General features: G+C 37.3%; 2 long non-coding RNA genes across 3 annotated transcripts; one reads left to right on the forward strand and one right to left on the reverse strand.

The window, feature by feature from the left end:
• Nucleotides 1–14,191: 14,191 nt before the first annotated feature.
• LOC121398024 lies at nucleotides 14,192–15,319 on the reverse strand. 2 transcript variants are annotated; one of them, XR_005964079.1, is made up of 4 exons: nucleotides 15,209–15,319; nucleotides 14,757–14,873; nucleotides 14,385–14,635; nucleotides 14,192–14,281 (listed from the first exon to the last, which is right to left on the reverse strand). It is a non-coding gene; the product is annotated as an uncharacterized LOC121398024 (long non-coding RNA). The 2 variants fall into 2 exon arrangements; XR_005964078.1 differs by having other exon boundaries at nucleotides 14,385–14,873.
• Nucleotides 15,320–15,353: 34 nt separating this feature from the next.
• LOC121398023 lies at nucleotides 15,354–20,535 on the forward strand. The gene is made up of 2 exons (XR_005964077.1): nucleotides 15,354–15,426; nucleotides 19,299–20,535. It is a non-coding gene; the product is annotated as an uncharacterized LOC121398023 (long non-coding RNA).
• Nucleotides 20,536–24,565: the final 4,030 nt, after the last annotated feature.

Below are 24,565 nucleotides of genomic sequence, written 5' to 3' on the forward strand. Positions count from 1 at the left end.
ATTATGTGCCAATTAAAACACTAGCAGCTAGTGCTGTCTTCTTTTCAACCTTCAACCTTCAATTTACAATGTATGCTATATATTACAGGTGCAGCAACAACACAACTTTAAAAGCCCCTGGACTTTCTCACCTTAGATTCAGACTGTCTTTAGGCAAGTTTGGATAAGATCCAGTGAGAATAGATTTTTTCTTTTTTTGCTTATATTCGGCAACTTCTGGAATATTGGTGACATTTGGCTCCTCAGCCAACAGGCACTTGAATCATAGGCAAGGATATTGTCTGACCCTCTCATCATCACCCCCCTGCTTACTTGCGTGCTGCACCTCACCCCCAACACACACACCCTGTCTGCTCCATCTCCATCCATGTTGCCTAGTGGCATTGTGACACAGCAGCCTATGCATGGATTTCATATTAACCTTGCACAACTGCATACTACTAAACTAAAGAAAGTCAGATCTAGGGGTAGGCAGTGTGCTTATATTCCTACTGGCTCCCCGCACAAGTTGGTCCCTACACACATGCCTTTACTATGACTCCTTCTCCTTTACCTGCAAATAGGAAATATTTAAACTCCAACAATAATAAGCACACTGTTTTTTGTTGAGTTAAACCTTTTTATTTGTGATAAAATTACATAGTAAAGGAAATCCAATGGTGCAATTCCATCAGCAGGCAGATTTTCTTCAACATGGCATCCGAAGATCCTGCAGATAAAAGAAAAACAAATAGATAAAGTATATGCAAAATGTTGTCATCCATGGTCATACAATAGTGAGCACCTTCCAGCACTTTGTCTTTACCCATCCCCTTCAGCTGCAGGTTACGTACCACTTATCCTCTGCTCCGCCGCTGCCATCTTCACTATATTCACTGATCTGTTCTTGTGAATACACCTGTCACAGTCTTATTGCTTGTCTGCTGTCATTGTTAGCAAGCACTTTCACTTTTCTCAACTTGCTTTCTTAGTTCCTTCTTTTGTATTTTTGTTTTTCTTGGAACCCTTGGCCTTCTCCTTATTTCTGGAAAACATTTCTATACTAAACCCAGTGGGGCTCGTACCCATTGGTTCAATACTGTAAATATTGCCATCTTAATTTGGCATGCCTGTCAAAAAAACAAAACAAAACCATTTTCATTTTTTCATGGCACTGTCAAGCCGATTTTTACTTTTTTTTTTCTTTTTTTTCATGCAATAGCTAAATATCTTATGCTTGCAATCAGGCTAAACTTGAAATCCAAAACTGCCTCCATTGACCAGAGCTTAACCCTGCTTTCTCGCCACGAAACAGTCTCTCAGAAAGCTGAAAATTGTGTAGCATACTTACTTCTGCTCTGTTGAGTTAGCACGGACATCTTTATTATTCTGTGCTTTCTTCTTTTCCTCCTTCTGGTTTCAGATATTGCCTTACTACTTTCTGGTGGATCCTTTTTCTGATTCCTGCACAAAAATCCGTTATTAAAAATGTAGAATTAAATTTAATTAAAAAAATTTACATCTGGTAAAAATATTACATCTTATTTAAAAATATTACATCTTATTTAAAAATCTAAAATATTATACATTTGAAAGTGCTGCCCACACAACTAGTGTTGGACTGGGCCAGGGGGGACATCATGAAAAAAATCCAGTGGTCATTGTCCTTCATGGGCACCTGCCAACCCATGCTGCTACCCACCTGCACTGGCTCCTCTCCCCTGATCACAGCCACAAGGATGGAAGTACGTGGCGGTGTGTGGGTCGGGGGGGGGGGTTGCGCCGAGAGTCACAGTCCTGGTGAGCCCAAATGCCCCAGTCCTACTCTGCACACAACTCCCCAGACCATAACAAGAAATAACTACAGTAGCATTAAAATGGCTGGGGATCAGGGAGTGAGTTTTTCATTTGTCCTTTATAAAGATTCTGAAATAATGTCATTTACCATCCGATGCTTAATGCCACTATTAATGCCAGCAATGCCACGATAGTAATAATATATAGATCCTCTTTCGAAAATACCGGCTGTACAGTGCTTGCAATAGTAGTTTTTTCAATAGGTTCTGGTTCCTGATATTCATAATCTTCTTTTTCTTGTGACCTCACTGCAGAATAGAGACGGGTCAGGTTAAACCCCCAAATCTGCATTCGTTGTTGATACTCTCTGCTGTGAAAGCTTCCCATTAAATGGAATCACCCCGTAAAAAATCATTAATTTCATAAATTCTTTGTGCGGCCATCGCTCTGCTTACCTGGTGTGGAAAGTAGCCATATAATGCTCAGTCCAAGGAAAATCCATAATTTAAGACAACTGGAAAACATGTCTCTTTTGTTGGAAATTGTAATTCTTCTATGATTTAATTTTACTGCAAAGAGAAAAGGAAAGATAAGATGTTAAACTCTGTGATTCACTCAGTGGAACTAAAGAGGATACTGGAGTGTGAAATCTCATTCCATCTCTGCTATAACAGTACAATACAAGCTTTATACACACACACACATTTATGCATACATGTAAATGTCATTTCTGAAACTTAAAATATATACTTAAAAAAAAAAAAAAAATATATATATATATATATATATATATATATATATATATATATATATATATATATATATATATATATATATATATATATATATATATATATATATATATATATATAATTTGGCCCCTCCTAAGGTTTGTGGGTTAAATGGGTTCTTCTAAGATTTAATTTTACTGCTGCAGCTGCTTCTTTTTAACCATTCCTAACCCGAATTTGTATATGCAAATTAGGATTGAGGGTTTGGTGACATCTTCATGAAAGATTCTGGATATAGCCAAATCCCAAAATAGGGAATCCGGTGCATCCCTACTATTTACTGGACCAGTTTCACTTATATGGGATTAACCTTTGAGTTAACTTTTAGTATGATGAAGAGAGTGATATCCTAAAACAATTTGCAATTGGTTTTCATTTTGTAATATTTAAGGTTTTTTAGTGATTTAGCTTTTTATTCAGCAACTCTTCAATTTGCATCATAAACAATCTGGTAGCTAGGGTCCTAATTACCCTAGCAACCATGAATTGATTTGAATAAAAGACTGGAATATGAATAGGAGAGGACCTTACCAGAAAGATGAGCAATAAAAAGTAGCAATAATAACGTGTGTAGCCTTACAGAGCATTTACTTTTTAGATGGGGTCAGCGACGCCCATCTGAAACCTGAAAAGAATCAGAAGAAAAAGGCAAATAATTATAAAACTAACAAAAATAAATATTGAAACCCAATGGAAAAGTTGTTAATAATTGGCCATTCTATTACATACTAAAGGTTTACATAAAGGTGAACCACCCCTTTAATGAGGAACTAAATGAAGACTAGTGCGGCATTTAAGTGTTACATATATTTATTGCTCCTTTTTTTATTTTATTTTTTGCCTTCCCTTAATTTTTTTCGATTAACTCTTGACAAAGAGCTTTGCTCTTTAAACATTTTGTGGCAATTAAAATACTAGTGGCTAGTTTCTGCTCTTGTCCTGTCTCCTACTTCAAGGAAACCTATACCCTGCTTCATGTAAATAAACCATTTTCATAATACTATTATTTTCTAGTAGCATGTGCCATTGGGTAATCCTAAATCGAAAATTGCCATTTTTTAAGAACTAAGGGACACCCCCTGGGATCCTAGGATTCACAGTGCACACAAACAAACCATATATGTTAGGTCACATGAGCCAATTAACAGATAATCTTCTGTGTTTTACTCCAACACTACTTCCTGTTACAGGTAGAGCTGCAGTATTTCTGGACAGGTGATGTCTGAGACAGCACAGAGAATATCATGAATGGGGGCTCAAATGAAAATATATAAAAAGGCAATATTACTTAAATATATGTATTCCAGTTTGGTAAGATTCTTTAATATGCTACTTAATATGATATAAACTCTGTAGCTTAGGTAATCACTTTGGGGTAAAGTTTTCCTTTAACCTTTGATTTACTATGTATGCTAGATATCACTTTCACAGAAACAACACAATATTGAAAACCCCTGTACTGTCCCACTTCAGATTGAGACTATACGCCCCTGCATTGCCCCCTGTGCCTGCCCTGCTCTGCCTCGTGCCACATGTCTCTTCTATTATTGATCCTCCACCAATTAGGCCAGACAAATTCTGGCCCACTGTACCATAGAAGTTGGACAACACTGCCCAAAACTGGCGCGTGCCCCTACTGGAGCAGTAGGAAGAGGCTTGCCCTTAAGGTCAGTTTGGGTAAGATCTGGTGAGAATGGATTTTTCTTCTCATACAAACTCCTGTGAGCCCAGCTTGAAGGCCAATTAGCAGGAGATATGGGGCAAATGCTTATATTCTGTCCCAGATACTCTCTATGACTAAATTACAGACTCACCAATGTTTTTATATCTGTAACCTTATTATGAGATAAAGGGCCCATGTACAAAGGGTGGACTTCCAAGGGAATCTTAAGCTGAAAGTCCGCATCATTTCATTACAGAATTGACAACTTCTGGAATATTGGTGACATTTGGCTCTCCGACACAGTCAACTAAAGTGAGGCCAACAGGCACTTCAAGCATAGGCGAGGATGTTTGTCCGACCCGCTCATCATCACCCCCCTGCTTGCTTGCCGCCCCTCACCCCCAACAAACACACCCCGTCTACTCCATCTCGCATTGTGACAGCAGCCTATGCATGGATTTCATATAAACCTTGCACATCTGCATACTACTAAACTAAAGAAAGTCAGGTCTAGGCATAGGCAGTGTGCTTAAATTCCTACTGCCCCCCCCCTCCCCCCACAAGTTGGTCCCTAGGCACATGCCTTTGCTATAACCCCTTCTCCTTTGACTGCACATAGGAAACACCTAAACTCATATAACAACAACAATAATAATAAGCACACGGTTTCTTGTTGAGTTAAACCTTTTATTTGTGATAAAATTACATAGTAAAGGAAATACAACGGTGCAGTTCCATCAGCAGGCAGATTTTCTTCAACATGGATCCTGCAGATAAAAGAAAAACAAATAGATAAAGTATATGCAAATCCACTTTTCAAGACCACAAACTGTATTGTCTCTACCCTTTCCCTTCAGCTGCAGGTTACGTACCACTTATCCTCTGCTCTGCCGCCGCCATCTTCACTATATTCACTGATGGAAATTATATGTGGCATATTCATTTCTGCTCTGTTGTATTAGCACAGACATCTTTATTTTTCTGTGCTTTTTTCTTCTTCTCCTTATTAGCCTTCTCCTTCTTAACCTTCTTATCCTTATTGTTCTTCTTATCCTTCTTCTTCTGGCGTTCAGATATTGCCTTACTACATTCTGGTGGATCCTGGTTCTGACTTCTGCACAAAAATAAGTAGTTTACAGATGGTGAAGGACTACTTACAGTAAGGGAATATTATTGCATATAAGTTAAATAAAAAAAACAAAAAAGCCTATTTGAGGCGGACAAGCTTTACTTACATTTCTGCTGGCGCTACTTTTGGCTGCTCAGTATCAGGCCCCTTCTCTATGTCAATATCCGAGGGTCTCTCTATTTTAAAATTCTCTGCTACGAGCATGTATCTGCAGTGCAGGTACCTGAACAAATAAAAGAAATAAAGAAATGTCATTCCCTAAGGCTTTAAAATATAAGCACACCACTGTAAAAATATAAAATATTAAATCTGTTATTTAAAAATATAAAATATTAAAGCTGTTATTTAAAATCTGTGAAGACAGAATCCCTTTAACATTTTAAAGTGCTCCCCACACAAGAGAGGAGGGCCCCTCCATTAGTTTGTCACAGTCAGGTCATCATCATCATCATCATCATTTATTTATATAGCGCTGTCAAGATACGCAGTGCTTTACTGCAGTTATAGCAAACAGGGAATAAATGGTGGCTAACAGACAAGGATTACAGAGTACAATAGGGTTTACAAACTAAAAGGTTAGGGTACAATTGAGACATTAGGATTATATAAACACATTGTCATTTTTGATACAGCAATGATTAATTAAGGTACAACGAATAGGCCTCTTTAAACAGATGGGTCTTTAAGGAGCGCTTGAAAGTTTGGAAGGAAGGAGAAAGTCTGACAGCTTGTGGCAGAGAGTTCCAGAGAAAAGCAGAAGCCCGAGAGAAGTCTTGTAGACGAGAATGGGCAGAAGTGACCAGAGGAGAAGTGAGGCGAAGATCAGAAGCAGAGCGTAGGTTTCGTGAAGGAGAGTATTTGGAGATTAGAGATGAAATATAGGGAGGGGTTTCATTATTAAGGGCCTTGAATGTGAGTGTAAGTAATTTGAATTTGATTCTAGAAGAGATTGGGAGCCAGTGAAGGGACATACATATGGGAGCAGCTGATGTTGAGCGGCGAGCTAGATGAATGAGTCTAGCGGCCGCGTTTAGAACAGATTGGAGTTGTGAAAGGTGACTTGTTGGAATACCTGTGAGGAGTAAGTTGCAGTAATCAAGGCGGGAGATGATGAGAGACTGAATCAGTGTTTTAGTTGATTCTGAACTATTGAGGTCCTACTCAACTCCCCAGACCATAACAAGAAATAACTACAGTAGCATTAAAATGGCTGGGGATCAGGGAGTGAGTTTTTCATTTGTCCTTTATAAAGATTCTGAAATAATGTCACTTACCATCCGATGCTTAATGCCACTATTAATGCCAGCAATGCCACGATAGTAATAATATATAGATCCTCTTTTGAAAATACCGGCTGTACGGTGCTTGTGGGTGCTTGTGTCACTGTATTCAGCACCTCCGTTGCAATAGTCGTTTTTTCAATAGGTTCTGGTTCCTGATATTCATAATCTTCTTTTTCTTGTGACCTCACTGCAGAATAGAGACGGGTCAGGTTAAACCCCCAAATCTGCATTCGTTGGTGATACTCTCTGCTGTGAAAGCTTCCCATTAAAGGAGAATTCAATCCGTAATGAAAAACCCCTACCCTGGGTAGACCCCCCCACCGGGCAAATGCCCCTAATTCTTTTACTCACCCCCAGGGATGGGCGAATTTGACCCGTTTCGTTTCGCCAAAAATTCGCCGCCAGCGAAATGTCGCAGACGCCCATTAAAGTCTATGGGCGTCAAAAAAAATTTGTTTTTTTTTTGACGCACGTCTCCATACAAGTCTATGGGCGTCATTTTTTCGGCGAAACGAGGCCAAAAAATTCGCCCATCCCTACTCACCCCTCTGTCCAGAGTAGGGTTTTTTAAATTAAGGGTTGAATTCTCCTTTAAAGGGAATCACCGAGTGATTTCATGAATTGTTTGTGCGGCCATCGCTCTGCTTACCTGGTGTGGAAAGTAGCCATATAATGCTCAGTCCAAGGAAAATCCATAATTTAAGACGACTGGAAAACATGTCTCTTTGGTTGGAAATTGTAATTCTTCTAAGATTTAATTTTACTGCAAAGAGATAAAAGGAAATGTTAAACTCTGTGATTAACTCAATGGAACTAGAGAGGATACTGGAGGGTGAAATCTCATTCCATCTCTGCTATAACAGTACAATACAAGCTTTATACACACACACATTTATGCATACATGTAAATGTCATTTCTGAAACTTAAAATATATACTTAAAAAAAATAATAATAATAATTGAAATAAATTATATATATATATATATATATATATATATATATATATATATATATATAATTTGGCCCCTCCTAAGGTTTGTGGGTTAAATGGGTCCCTTGCCCACAACGTTCCGTTTGCAATAAATGTGCAGTAGATACTTATAGATGTGATGTTGTTGTATATACAGTGGTAACAAATAACTGCAGGCAGATTAGGCCTTATGTTTAGTATTTAAAGTATCTGTGATGTCACAATGATGAGCTCAGTCAGGGTTGGGGGACTTAAAGGGTCAGTAACACCTAATCATTAAAATACCTTTATGTTTTTAGACATAATCCTTATTTAATGTTAATTTTAAAAAAAACTTTGGGTTAAAAACAGGTATGGGATCCCTTATCCGGACACCTGTTATCCGGAAAGCTCTGTATTATGGAATGGCAGTCTCCCATACTCCCATTTTATCCAAATAACCCACATTTTAAAAAAAATATTTTCTTTTTCTCTGTAATAATAAAACCGTTCATTGTACTAAGATATACTTTATTTTCTAGTAGATTTAAGGTATGAAGGTCCAAATTACGGAAAGATCCGTTATCCGGAAAACCCCAGGTCCCAAGCATTCTGAGTAACAGGTCCTACACCTGTAATACCTTTAGCTGACCTTGCTTACTTTATAATATTTTATACAGTATGTTCTACCTTTTTAAAAAAAAAAAAAAAAAATAGTGTATAACTGTCCTGTGCCTCAGTCTGTGGAATATAGGAAAACCATCACTTACCCATAATGTTCTCTTCAATAAATAAGAGTAGATATTCTGAGATATGATGTTGCTCTTGTGAGTGTTAAAGTGTATAGTAGAGCCAATGCAGTGAGCCTTACATCTGTCAGAAACAGTGTCTGTGAGGTCATAGTGATTATGATGTCATAGTGATATGTCATAATGATCATACTGGTCACAAGCAAAGTGACTTTCAAGGGCTAGTAAGACCAAAGCATTAAAATACCTCTATGAATTTATACATAATGCTCAATTGCTGAGTATGTTTAGATATGATACTTGTCTCCTGTAAAATAGTAGTATATGGAAATGTTGTGACTGTGTGTCAATAGGAATATAAGCATGACTTACCCATAATGTCTAGAGTTTAAGATGTGTTGTTGCTGCATCGAGCAATAAAAAGAAATGATGATGCAAACTGAATGCACAGTAAGCCTTAGTTTCATTGGTCATAGTATTGTGATGTCATAATGATCTACTTGGTCAGAGTATTGTGATGTCATAATGATCAACTCGGTCAGAGTATTGTGATGTTATAATGATCAACTCAGTCAGTCAAGGGAAAATAATTTTTTTACATTAAGGGGGTTATTTATCAAAGTTTGTGAGTTTTTTCTACCTTGAATAAACTCACAACTCGAATGTTTGCTTATTTATGAAAACAACCGAATGCAAATAACTCGACTGAATGCAATCGTGGGGGAAAAAAATAGAATACTTTGAGGGGGGGAATCTAATACCTTGAATTTATCGAGTTATAGGCTAGAAAACCTCGAACACCTCAAACTTAGCACATTTTCAAGCGCAAACCACCATTAAAAACCCTGAAAATCATGAAGACAAAAAAACATCTTCAAATGGTTGTATGATAAAAAAAACCTTTAGAAATTTCTGACTGGGGCAGTGCATGTTTATTCGCCCCATCCCTTTGATGAGGGAGGCAGGTATATATAAAAAAAAAGCGCAGGACAGTGGACAGGATCATGTGCCAGTTCATTTTTTGACTCATGTGCAGTGTTTTAGGGGCAGATTTATCAAGGGTCGAATTTGAAAAACTTCAAAATTTGAATTCAGAAAGACCAACTGATTTTTTTTAAAAAATCTAGTTTTTTTTTTGTAGGAGGCGGACGGGGAGGGGAGAGAGACACGGAGGGGGGTGAGCAGTGACAGCCTAGGGGTGCCCCGTTTGTAAAGCCAGGCCTGAGGATGTTTGTCCGACCCGCTCATCATCACCCCCCTACTTGCTTGCCGCCCCTCACCCCCCAACACACACACCCTGTCTGCTCCATCTCATGTTGCCTAGTGGCATTGTGACACAGCAGCCTATGCATGGATTTCATATTAACCTTGCACAACTGCATACTACTAAACTAAAGAAAGTCAGGTCTAGGTGTAGGCAGTTTAAATTCCTACTGCTCCCCCCACAAGTTGGTCCCTAGGCACATGCCTTTGCTATGACTCCTTCTCCTTCACCTGCACATAGGAAACACCTAAACTCAGATAATAATAATAATAAGCACACTGTTTCTTATTCAGTTAAACCTTTTATTTGTGATTAAATTACATAGTAAAGGAAATACAACAGTGCAATTCCATCAGCAGGCAGATTTTCTTCAACATGGATCCTGCAGATAAAAGAAAAACAAATATAAAAGTATATGCAAATCCACTTTTCAAGACTTCAAACTGTATTGTCTCTACCCATCCCCTTCAGCTGCAGGTTACGTACCACTTATCCTCTGCTCTGCCGCCGCCATCTTCACTATATTCACTGATGGAAATTAAATGTGGCATATTCATTTCTGCTCTGTTGTATTAGCACAGACATCTTTATTTTTCTGTGCTTTCTTCTTTTTCTTCTTCTGATCCTTATTATCCTTCTCCTTATTATCCTTCTTATCCTTATTGTTCTTCTTATCCTTCTTCTTCTGGCGTTCAGATATTGCCTTACTAGTTTCTGGTGGATCCTGTTTCTGACTTCTGCACAAAAATAAGTAGTGTACAGATGGTGAAGGACTACTTACAGTAAGGGAATATTATTGCATATAAGTTAAATAAAAAAAAACAAAAAGCCTATTTCAGGCGGACAAGCTTTACTTACATTTCTGCTGGCGCTACTTTTGGCTGCTCAGTATCAGGCCCCTTCTCTATGTCAATATCCGAGGGTGTCTCTATTTTAAAATTCTCTGCTACGAGCATGTATCTGCAGTGCAGGTACCTGAACAAATAAAAGAAATAAAGAAATGTCATTCCCTAAGGCTTTAAAATATAAGCACACCATATATAAAAATATAAAATATTAAATCTGTTATTTAAAAATATAAAATATTAAAGCTGTTATTTAAAATCTGTGAAGACAGAATCCCTTTAACATATTTAAAGTGCTCCCCACACAGGAGAGGAGGGCCCCTCCATTAGTTCAAGTCACAGTCAGGTCCTACTCAACTCCCCAGACCATAACAAGAAATAACTACAGTAGCATTAAAATCGCTGGGGATCAGGGAGTGAGTTTTTCATTTGTCCTTTATAAAGATTCTGAAATAATGTCACTTACCATCCGATGCTTAATGCCACTATTAATGCCAGCAATGCCACGATGGTAATAATATATATATCCTCTTTTGAAAATACCGGCTGTACGGTGCTTGCGGGTGCTTGTGTCACTGTATTCAGCACCTCCGTTGCAATAGTAGTTTTTTCAATAGGTTCTGGTTCCTGATATTCATAATCTTCTTTTTCTTGTGACCTCACTGCAGAATAGAGACGGGTCAGGTTAAACCTCCAAATCTACATTCGTTGGTGATACTCTCTGCTGTGAAAGCTTCCCATTAAAGGAGAATTCAATCCGTAATGAAAAACCCCTACCCTGGGTAGACCCCCCCACCGGGCAAATGCCCCTAATTCTTTTACTCACCCCTCTGTCCAGAGTAGGGTTTTTTTAATTAAGGGTTGAATTCTCCTTTAAAGGGAATCACCGAGTGATTTCATGAATTGTTTGTGCGGCCATCGCTCTGCTTACCTGGTGTGGAAAGTAGCCATATAATGCTCAGTCCAAGGAAAATCCATAATTTAAGACGACTGGAAAACATGTCTCTTTGGTTGGAAATTGTAATTCTTCTAAGATTTAATTTTACTGCAAAGAGATAAAAGGAAATGTTAAACTATGTGATTAACTCAATGGAACTAGAGAGGATACTGGAGGGTGAAATCTCATTCCATCTCTGCTATAACAGTACAATACAAGCTTTATACACACACACATTTATGCATACATGTAAATGTCATTACTGAAACTTAAAATATATACTTAAAAAAAATAATAATAATAATTGAAATAAATTATATATATATATATATATATATATATATATATATATATATATATATATAATAGTGTAGTAGAACCGGCACTCACCCTCAAATCATCGAGCCCCGGGTGCTGCTTCAAGGGTTTGCATATTAGATCATTTAAGAGCACTCACGGGTGTTTGTGAAGAATACTTTTTATTGGAGTGTTACAATCTACCCCACATCAACGCGTTTCGGTTCTTTCTGACGACGGTTCAGAAAGAACCGAAACGCGTTGATGTGGGGTAGATTGTAACACTCCAATAAAAAGTATTCTTCACAAACACCCGTGAGTGCTCTTAAATGATCTAATATATATATATATATATATATATATATATATATATATATATATATATATATATATATATATATATAAATAAATAAATAAATAACACCTAAGGGTCAGTAACATTTAATCATTAAAATACCTTTATGTTTTTAGACATAATCCTTATTTAATGTTAATTTTAAAAAAAACTTTGGGTTAAAAGTTAAAAACAGGTATGGGATCCCTTATCCGGACACCCGTTATCCGGAAAGCTCTGTATTATGGAATGGCAGTCTCCCATAACTCCATTTTATCCAAATAACCCACATTTTAAAAAAAATATTTTCTTTTTCTCTGTAATAATAAAACCGTTCATTGTACTTGATCCAAACTAAGATATACTTTATTTTCTAGTAGATTTAAGGTATGAAGGTCCAAATTACGGAAAGATCCGTTATCCGGAAAACCCCTGGTCCCAAGCATTCTGAGTAACAGGTCCTACACCTGTGATACCTTTAGCTGACCTTGCTTACTTTATAATATTTTATACAGTATGTTCTACCTTTTTAAACCTTTTTAAAAAAAAAAAAAAAGTGTATAACTGTCCTGTGCCTCAGTCGGTGGAATATAGGAAAACCATCACTTACCCATAATGTTCTATTCAATAAATAAGAGTAGATATTCTGAGATATGATGTTGCTCTTGTGAGTGTTTAAGTGTATAGTAGTGCCAATGCAGTGAGCGTTACATCTGTCAGAAACAGTGCCTGTGAGGTCATAGTGATTATGATGTCATAGTGATATGTCATAATGATCATACTGGTCACAAGCAAAGTGACTTTCAAGGGCTAGTAAGACCAAAGCATTAAAATACCTCTATGAATTTATACATAATGCTCAATTGCTGAGTATGTTTAGATATGATACTTCTCTCCTGTAAAATAGTAGTATATGGAAATGTTGTGACTGTGTGTCAATAGGAATATAAGCATGACTTACCCATAATGTCTAGAGTTTAAGATGTGTTGTTGCTGCATCGAGCAATAAAAAGAAATGATGATGCAAACTGAATGCACAGTAAGCCTTAGTTTCATTGGTCAGAGTATTGTGATGTCATAATGATCTACTTGGTTAGAGTATTATGATGTCATAATGATCAACTCGTTCAGAGTATTGTGATGTCATAATGATCAACTCAGTCAGTCAGGGAAGGGAAAATTATTTTTTTACATTAAGGGGGTTATTTATCAAAGTTTGTGAGTTTTTCCTACGTTGAATAAACTCACAACTCGAATGTTTGCTTATTTATGAAAACAACCGAATGCAAATAACTCGACTGAATGCAATCGTGGGGGAACAAAATTGAATACTTTGAGGGGGGAATCTAATACCTTGAATTTATCGAGTTATAGGCTAGAAAACTTTGAACACCTCAAACTTAGCACATTTTCAAGCGCAAACCACCATTAAAAACCCTGAAAATTATGAAGACAAAAAAACATCTTCAAATGGTTGTATGTTAAAAAAAACCTTTAAAAATTTCTGACTGGGCCAGTGCATGTTTATTCGCCCCATCCCTTTGATGAGGGACGCAGGTATATAAAAAAAAAACGCAGGACAGTGGACAGGATCATGTGCCAGTTCATTTTTGACTCATGTGCAGTGTTTTAGGGGCAGATTTATCAAGGGTCGAATTTGAAAAACTTCAAAATTTGAATTCAGAAAGACCAACTGATTTTTTTTTTTTTTTAAAAAATGTAGTTTTTTTTTTGTAGGTGGGGAAGCAGAAGGGGAGGCGGACGGGGAGGGGAGAGAGACACGGAGGGGGGTGAGCAGTGACAGCCTAGGGGTGCCCCGTTTGTAAAGCAAGGCCTGAGGATGTTTGTCCGACCCGCTCATCATCACCCCCCTGCTTGCTTGCTGCGCCTCACTCCCCAACACACACACCCTGTCTGCTCCATCTCATGTTGCCTAGTGGCATTGTGAGACAGCAGCCTATGCATGGATTTCATATTAACCTTGCACAACTGCATACTACTAAACTAAAGAAAGTCAGGTCTAGGTGTAGGCAGTTTAAATTCCTACTGGCTCCCCCCACAAGTTGGTCCCTAGGCACATGCCTCTGCTATGACTCCTTCACCTGCACATAGGAAACACCTAAACTCATATAACAACAATAATAATAATAATAAGCACACTGTTTCTTGTTGAGTTAAACCTTTTATTTGTGATTAAATTACATAGTAAAGGAAATACAACGGTGCAATTCCATCAGCAGGCAGATTTTCTTCAACATGGATCCTGCAGATAAAAGAAACAAATAGATAAAGTATATGCAAATCCACTTTACAAGACTACAAACTGTATTGTCTCTACCCATCCCCTTCAGCTGCAGGTTACGTACCACTTATACTCTGCTCTGCCGCCGCCATCTTCACTATATTCACTGATGGAAATTAAATGTGGCATATTCATTTCTGCTCTGTTGTATTAGCACAGCCATCTTTATTTTTCTGTGCTTTCTTCTTTTTCTTCTTCTGATCCTTATTATCCTTCTCCTTATTATCCTTCTTATCCTTATTGTTCTTCTTATCCTTCTTCTTCTGGCGTTCAGATATTGCCTTACTAGTTTCTGGTGGATCCTGTTTCTGACTTCTGCACAAAAATAAGTAGTGTACAGATGGTGAAGGACTACTTACAGTAAGGGAATATTATTGCATATAAGTTAAATAAAAAAAACCAAAAAGCCTATTTCAGGCGGACAAGCTTTACTTACATTTCTGCTGGCGCTACTTTTGGCTGCTCAGTATCAGGCCCCTTCTCTATGTCAATATCCGAGGGTGTCTCTATTTTAAAATTCTCTGCTACGAGCATGTATCTGCAGTGCAGGTACCTGAACAAATAAAAGAAATAAAGAAATGTCATTCCCTAAGGCTTTAAAATATAAGCACACCACTGTAAAAATATAAAATATTAAATCTGTTATTTAAAAATATAAAATATTAAAGCTGTTATTTAAAATCTGTGAAGACAGAATCCCTTTAACATATTTAAAGTGCTCCCCACACAGGAGAGGAGGGCCCCTCCATTAGTTCAAGTCACAGTCAGGTCCTACTCAACTCCCCAGACCATAACAAGAAATAACTACAGTAGCATTAAAATCGCTGGGGATCAGGGAGTGAGTTTTTCATTTGTCCTTTATAAAGATTCTGAAATAATGTCACTTACCATCCGATGCTTAATGCCACTATTAATGCCAGCAATGCCACGATGGTAATAATATATATATCCTCTTTTGAAAATACCGGCTGTACGGTGCTTGCGGGTGCTTGTGTCACTGTATTCAGCACCTCCGTTGCAATAGTCGTTTTTTCAATAGGTTCTGGTTCCTGATATTCATAATCTTCTTTTTCTTGTGACCTCACTGCAGAATAGAGACGGGTCAGGTTAAGCGTCCAAATCTACATTCGTTGGTGATACTCTCTGCTGTGAAAGCTTCCCATTAAAGGAGAATTCAATCCGTAATGAAAAACCCCTACCCTGGGTAGACCCCCCCCCACCGGGCAAATGCCCCTAATTTTTTTACTCGCCCCTCTGTCCAGAGTAGGGTTTTTTTAATTAAGGGTTGAATTCTCCTTTAAAGGGAATCACCGAGTGATTTCATGAATTGTTTGTGCGGCTATTGCTCTGCTTACCTGGTGTTGAAAGTAGCCATATAATGCTCAGTCCAAGGAAAATCCATAATTTAAGACGACTGGAAAACATGTCTCTTTGGTTGGAAATTGTAATTCTTCTAAGATTTAATTTTACTGCAAAGAGATGAAAGGAAATGTTAAACTATGTGATTAACTCAATGGAACTAGAGAGGATACTGGAGGGTGAAATCTCATTCCATCTCTGCTATAACAGTACAATACAAGCTTTATACACACACACATTTATGCATACATGTAAATGTCATTACTGAAACTTAAAATATATACTTAAAAATAATAATAATAATAATTGAAATAAATTTTATATATATATATATATATATATATATATATATATATATATAAATAAATAACACCTAAGGGTCAGTAACATTTAATCATTAAAATACCTTTATGTTTTTAGACATAATCCTTATTTAATGTTAATTTTAAAAAAAACTTTGGGTTAAAAGTTAAAAACAGGTATGGGATCCCTTATCCGGACACCCGTTATCCGGAAAGCTCTGTATTATGGAATGGCAGTCTCCCATAACTCCATTTTATCCAAATAACCCACATTTTAAAAAAAATATTTTCTTTTTCTCTGTAATAATAAAACCGTTCATTGTACTTGATCCAAACTAAGATATACTTTATTTTCTAGTAGATTTAAGGTATGAAGGTCCAAATTACGGAAAGATCCGTTATCCGGAAAACCCCTGGTCCCAAGCATTCTGAGTAACAGGTCCTACACCTGTGATACCTTTAGCTGACCTTGCTTACTTTATAATATTTTATACAGTATGTTCTACCTTTTTAAACCTTTTTAAAAAAAAAAAAAAAAGTGTATAACTGTCCTGTGCCTCAGTCGGTGGAATATAGGAAAACCATCACTTACCCATAATGTTCTATTCAATAAATAAGAGTAGATATTCTGAGATATGATGTTGCTCTTGTGAGTGTTTAAGTGTATAGTAGTGCCAATGCAGTGAGCGTTACATCTGTCAGAAACAGTGCCTGTGAGGTCATAGTGATTATGATGTCATAGTGATATGTCATAATGATCATACTGGTCACAAGCAAAGTGACTTTCAAGGGCTAGTAAGACCAAAGCATTAAAATACCTCTATGAATTTATACATAATGCTCAATTGCTGAGTATGTTTAGATATGATACTTCTCTCCTGTAAAATAGTAGTATATGGAAATGTTGTGACTGTGTGTCAATAGGAATATAAGCATGACTTACCCATAATGTCTAGAGTTTAAGATGTGTTGTTGCTGCATCGAGCAATAAAAAGAAATGATGATGCAAACTGAATGCACAGTAAGCCTTAGTTTCATTGGTCAGAGTATTGTGATGTCATAATGATCTACTTGGTTAGAGTATTATGATGTCATAATGATCAACTCGTTCAGAGTATTGTGATGTCATAATGATCAACTCAGTCAGTCAGGGAAGGGAAAATTATTTTTTTACATTAAGGGGGTTATTTATCAAAGTTTGTGAGTTTTTCCTACGTTGAATAAACTCACAACTCGAATGTTTGCTTATTTATGAAAACAACCGAATGCAAATAACTCGACTGAATGCAATCGTGGGGGAACAAAATTGAATACTTTGAGGGGGGAATCTAATACCTTGAATTTATCGAGTTATAGGCTAGAAAACTTTGAACACCTCAAACTCAGCACATTTTCAAGCGCAAACCACCATTAAAAACCCTGAAAATTATGAAGACAAAAAAACATCTTCAAATGGTTGTATGTTAAAAAAAACCTTTAAAAATTTCTGACTGGGCCAGTGCATGTTTATTCGCCCCATCCCTTTGATGAGGGACGCAGGTATATAAAAAAAAAACGCAGGACAGTGGACAGGATCATGTGCCAGTTCATTTTTGACTCATGTGCAGTGTTTTAGGGGCAGATTTATCAAGGGTCAAATTTGAAAAACTTCAAAATTTGAATTCAGAAAGACCAACTGATTTTTTTTTTTTTTTTTTAAAAATGTAGTTTTTTTTTTGTAGGTGGGGAAGCAGAAGGGGAGGTGGACGGGGAGGGGAGAGAGACACGGAGGGGGGTGAGCAGTGACAGCCTAGGGGTGCCCCATTTGTAAAGCCAGGCCTGAGATTGTTTGTCCGACCCGCTCATCATCACCCCCCTGCTTGCTTGCCGCCCCTCACCCCCAACACACACACCCTGTCTGCTCCATCTCATGTTGCCTAGTGGCATTGTGACACAGCAGCCTATGCATGGATTTCATATTAACCTTGCACAACTGCATACTACTAAACTAAAGAAAGTCAGGTCTAGGAGTAGGCAGTTTAAATTCCTACTGGCTCCCCCCACAAGTTGGTCCCTAGGCACATGCCTCTGCTATGACTCCTTCACCTGCACATAGGAAACACCTAAACTCATATAACAACAATAATAATAATAATAAGCACACTGTTTCTTGTTGAGTTAAACCTTTTATTTGTGATTAAATTACATAGTAAAGTAAATACAACGGTGCAATTCCATCAGCAGGCAGATTTTCTTCAACATGGATCCTGCAGATAAAAGAAAAACAAATAGATAAAGTATATGCAAATCCTCTTTTCAAGACTACAAACTGTATTGTCTCTACCCATCCCCTTCAGCTGCAGGTTACGTACCACTTATCCTCTGCTCTGCCGCCGCCATCTTCACTATATTCACTGATGGAAATTAAATGTGGCATATTCATTTCTGCTCTGTTGTATTAGCACAGACATCTTTATTTTTCTGTGCTTTCTTCTTTTTCTTCTTCTTATCCTTCTTATCCTTATTCTTCTTCTTATCCTTCTTCTGGCGTTCAGATATTGCCTTACTACGTTCTGGTGGATCCTGGTTCTGACTTCTGCACAAAAATAAGTAGTTTACAGATGGTGAAGGACTACTTACAGTAAGGGTATATTATTGCATATAAGTTAAATTAAACAAATAAAAAAGCCTATTTCAGGCAGACAAACTTTACTTACATTTCTGCTGGCGCTACTTTTGGCTGCTCAGTATCAGGCCCCTTCTCTATGTCAATTTTAAAATTCTCTGCTACGAGCATGTATCTGCAGTGCAGGTACCTGAACAAATAAAAGAAATGTCATTCCCTAAGGCTTTAAAATATAAGCACACCACTGTAATATGTAAAAATATGAAATATTAAATCTGTTATTTAAAATCTGTGAAGACAGAATCCCTTTAACATTTTAAAGTGCTCCCCGCACAAGAGAGGAGGGCCCCTCCATTAGTTCAAGTCACAGTCAGGTCCTACTCAACTCCCCAGACCATAACAAGAAATAACTACAGTAGCATTAAAATGGCTGGGGATCAGGGAGTGAGTTTTTCATTTGTCCTTTATAAAGATTCTGAAATAATGTCACTTACCATCCGATGCTTAATGCCACTATTAATGCCAGCAATGCCACGATAGTAATAATATATATATCCTCTTTTGAAAATACCGGCTGTACGGTGCTTGCGGGTGCTTGTGTCACTGTATTCAGCACCTCTGTTGCAATAGTCGTTTTTTCAATAGGTTCTGGTTCCTGATATTCATAATCTTCTTTTTCTTGTGACCTCACTGCAGAATAGAGACGGGTCAGGTTAAACCCCCAAATCTGCATTCGTTGGTGATACTCTCTGCTGTGAAAGCTTCCCATTAAAGGGAATCACCAAGTAAAAAAGATCATTTAATTTTATTAATTGTTTGTGTGGCCATCGCTCTGCTTACCTGGTGTGGAAAGTAGCCATATAATGCTCAGTCCAAGGAAAATCCATAATTTAAGACGACTGGAAAACATCTCTCTCTTGTTGGAAATTGTAATTCTTCTAAGATTAAATTTTACTGCAAAGAGATAAAAGGAAAGATTCGATGTTAAACTCTGTGATTCACTCAGTGGAACTAGAGAGGATACTGGAGTGTGAAATCTCATTCCGTCTCTGCTATAACAGTACAATACAAGCTTTATACACACACACATTTATGCATACATGTAAATGTCATTTCTGAAACTTAAAATATATACTTAAAAAATATATATATATAATTTGGCCCCTCCTAAGGTTTGTGGGTTAAATGGGTCCCTTGCCCACAACGTTCCGTGTGCAATAAATGTGCAGTAGATATGGCCGTCTCCCATAAACTCCATTTCATCCAAATAACCCACATTTTAAAAAAATATTTCCTTTTTCTCAGTAATAATAAAACCGTTCATTGTACTTGATCCAAACTAAGATATACTTGATTTTCTGGTAGACTTAAGGTATGAAGGTCCAAATTACGAAAAGATCCGTTATCCGGAAAACCCCAGGTCCCAAGCATTCTGGGTAACAGGTCCTATACGTGTAATACCTTTAGCTGACCTTGCTTACTTTATAATATTTTATACAGTATGTTCTACCTTTTTTTTTTTTTAAAAAAAAAAACTAGTCTGTAACTGTCCTGTGCCTCAGTCTGTGGAATATAGGAAAACCATCACTTACCCATAATGTTCTTTTCAATAAATAAGAGTAGATATTTTGAGATATGATGTTGCTCTTGTGAGTGTTAAAGTGTATAGTAGTGCCAACGAGGTGAGCCTTACATCTGTCAGATACAGTGTTTGTGAGGTCATAGTGTTTATGATGTCATAGTGATATGTTATAATGATCATACTGGTCACAAGCAAAGTGACTTTCAAGGGCTAATAAGAACAAAGCGTTAAAATACCTCTATGAATTTATACATAATGCTCAATTGCTGAGTATTTTTAAAAAAGATACTTCTCTCCTGTAAAATAGTAGTATATGGAACTGTTGTGACTGTGTGTCAATATGAATATAAGCATGACTTACCCATAATGTCTAGAGTTTAAGATGTGTTGTTGCTGCATCGAGCAATAAAAAGAAATGATGATGCAAATTGAATGCACAATAAGCCTTAGTTTCATTGGTCAGAGTATTGTGATGTCATAATGATCTACTCGGTCATAGTATTGTGATGTCATATGACATCACAATAATGATCAACTCAGCCAGTTAGCGAAGGAAGATTATTTTTTTACATTAAGGGGGTTATTTATCAATATCTTGAATAAACTCACAACTCAAATGTTTGCTTATTTATGAAAACACCCGAATGCAAGAAAAACTCGACTAAATGCAATCGTATGGGAAAAAAATAGAATACCTTGGGGGGGGAATATAATACCTTGAATTTATTGAGTTATAGGCTAGAAAACCTCGAATACCTCAAATTTAGCAAAAAAACATCTTCAAATGGTTGTATGTTAAAAAAACCTTTTAAAATTTCTGACTGGGGCAGTGCATGTTTATTCGCCCCATCCCTTTGATGAGGGACGCAGGCATATGAAAAAAAAAGTGCAGTACAGTGGACAGGATTATGTGCAAGTTCATTTTTGACTCATGTGCAGTGTTTTAGGGGCAGATTTATCAAGGGTCGAATTTCGAATTTGAAAAACTTCAAAATTAGAATTCAGAAAGACCAACCAAAATTTTTGTTTTTTAAAAAAAATGTAATGTTTATATATATATATATATATATATATATATATGTATATGTATATGTATATGTATATATATATGTATATATATATATATATATGTATATATATTTAATTTGGGCCCTCTAAGGTTTGTGGGTTAAATGGGTCCCTTGCCTACAATGTTCCGTTTGCAATAAATGTGCAGTAGATACTTATAGATATGATGTTGTTGTATATACAGTGGTAACAAATAACTGCAGGCAGATTAAGTCTTATGTTTAAAATTTAAAGTATCTGTGATGTCACAATGATGAGCTCATTCGGGGTTGGGTGACTTAAATGGTCAGTAACACCTAATCATTAAAATACCTTTATGTTTTTAGACAAAATCCTTATTTAATGTTAATTTTAAAAAAAAAACTTTGGGTTAAAAGTTAAATACAGGTATGGGATCCCTTATCTGGAAACCCTTTATCCGGAAAGCTCTGTATTATGGAATGGCAGTCTCCCATAAACTCCATTTCATCCAAATAACCCACATTTTAAAAAAATATTTCCTTTTTCTCTGTAATAATAAAACCGTTCATTGTACTTGATCCAAACTAAGATATACTTGATTTTCTTGTAGACTTAAGGCATGAAGGTCCAAATTACGGAAAGATCCGTTATCCGGAAAACCCCAGGTCCCAAGCATTCTTTGTAACAGGTCCTATACGTGTAATACCTTTAGCTGACCTTGCTTACTTTGTAATATTTTATACAGTATGTTCTACCTTTTTTTTTTTTTTTTTTTATTAAAAAAACTAGTCTGTAACTGTCCTGTGCCTCAGTCTGTGGAATATAGGAAAACCATCACTTACCCATAATGTTCTCAAAATAAGAGTAGATATTCTGAGATATGATGTTGCTGTCGTGAGTGTTAAAGTGTATAGTAGTGCCAACGCAGTGAGCCTTACATCTGTTAGATACAGTGTCTGTGAGGTCATAGTGATTATGATGTCATAGTGATATGTCATAATGATCATACTGGTCACAGACAAAGTGACTTTGAAGGGCTAGTAAGAACAAAGCATTAAAATGCCTCTATGAATTTATACATAATGCTCAATTGCTGAGCATGTTTAAAAATGATACTTCTCTCCTGTAAAATAATAGTATATGGAAATGTTGTGACTGTGTGTCAATAGGAATATAAGCATGACTTACCCATAATGTCTAGAGTTTAAGATGTGTTGTTGCTGCATCGAGCAATAAAAAGAAATGATGATGCAAATTGAATGCACAGTAAGCCCTAGTTTCATTGGTCAGAGTATTGTGATGTCATAATGATCAACTTGGAGATGTTGTTGTATATACAGTGGTAACAAATAACTGCAGGCAGATTAAGTCTTATGTTTAAAATTTAAAGTATCTGTGATGTCACAATGATGAGCTCAGTCAGGGTTGGGTGACTTAAAGGGTCAGTAACACCTAATCATTAAAATACCTTTATGTTTTTAGACATAATCCTTATTTAATGCTAATTTTAAAAAAACTTTGGGTTAAATGTTAAATACAGGTATGGGATCCCTTATCCGGAAACCAGTTATCCAGAAAGCTCTTTATTATGAAATGGCCGTCTCCCATAGACTCCATTTTATCCAAATAACATATTTTTAAAAAATATTTCCTTATTCTCTGTAATAATAAAATATTTCATTGTACTTGATCCAAACTAAGATATACTTGATTTTCTAGTAGACTTAAGGTATGAAGGTCCAAATTACGGAAAGATCCTTTTTCCGAAAAAGCAGCCCGGGCAAAAAAATCAAAGCAGCCCACATGTAAACACGCAATGGTCTTGTACACATCTACTCATATATTGGGGTAAAACTGCAAAAAATTATTTACATAAAGAGCTGCCTTTCTCACTTAAGTGTAATTCATGTAAAATACGTTAAAGATTCTGCAGCCTTGTGCCTTTATATGGTCACAGAACCCCTCAGACTTATAATATCCCTATATTACAGTAAAGCAACGTTAACACTATAGTGTAATTTGTAATTAATGAAATTAAATGCAATGTCTCAAATGATCCCGCCTCACAAAACTCAAAAATAAACTGAACAAAGCCAAACCTGTGTCCACTAACCTGGTTCCTCAGGAATAACCCACAGAAGTGCAAACACTACGCCAGCCACGAATGTTTACAGTGGACAAACCGAGGCACATGCAGAGATACACTGTGCAAACCCCTGCCCCCCCCCCCGCTGTCAGATTTGGGGGGTTTTTTTGAGTAAAGAGGGATGATTGATTTGTGGGGGCCACCAGTCGCAGAGGATAAACAATAAGCTCCATTTATACCCTCAAAGATTTCTCTCTGTATTAGTAAACTAGATCCAGCTATGAGTGTTTAAAGTAAGGCAAGAGAGTGCTAGTAACACTTTGCACTCTGCAGTTATTTATTGTACTACAATTCCCAGCATCCCCTAACAGATCCAGCCCCTTTCCCCCACTTGTACCTGAGCTAAGTCTCTCTCTGACAGGGGCTTCTCGAGTTCCCTCTGGCTGAAATGAGGCTCAGCCTGTCCCCAGCAGATCATAACAGAGCCGGGACGGGGCCTTTTGGCTGATCAGACTGGAGCCAGGCTCCATGCCGATCCCCTCCCTCCCTGCTCCCTAGGTTGGTAAAAAAAATAAATCCAAGATGACCGTGAGTTCCACAGCAGTACGCACGGCCCTTCCCCAGAAGCGTGATCGGTGGCGGCAGCAAAGAGGCAAAGTGGGCGGCTGGAAGCCCCCCACATTAGTTAATTCACTGCCTACTCCATTCTGACCGTGCTAGTCAAAAAGTAGCCAAAAGCCATTTTAAAAGTATCCCAAAAAGACCCCAATTCATACACTGCCAATTCCATTTCCCAAACCTTATACAGGTAACACATCAAACCCACCCATCTGGCAACCCTGCTAGTTACCCACATTTGTCACATGAGAGTTTACAGGGGTGTTATTTTACTGCTAATAAACCCTCGCTTGTCACAGTGCATAGAGTGAGGGTTGCAATCGTGTTCATGTGCCTACGTCACCATTTTAACTTACCCAAGGACTCTGTAGTGAGACATTGAAAAGAGAGTACCCCAAGCCTGTAGTCATGTGCAGGTCAAAAATTTTAAACCAAGCTCAGCCCCCCACGTATCACAGATTTATATACCTGCACCTGACCACCCCCTTCTCAGATTTTTCAACAGGGAGTAGATAAGCTGGTGGCAAATTTGGCCTGACACCCACCTCTGGGGTCAATTAGTTGGAGCAAATCTGCCTGAGCCAGGCGGGCTCTCCTCTTCTTTATGTATGACAAGTTGCTGGTCCCTGCGTATAAGTTCAGAAAGTGTATCGCTGTGAATTCC

Source organism: Xenopus laevis, chromosome 9_10L (assembly GCF_017654675.1).
Source record: "Xenopus laevis strain J_2021 chromosome 9_10L, Xenopus_laevis_v10.1, whole genome shotgun sequence".
Classification (NCBI taxonomy): Eukaryota; Metazoa; Chordata; class Amphibia; order Anura; family Pipidae; genus Xenopus; species Xenopus laevis.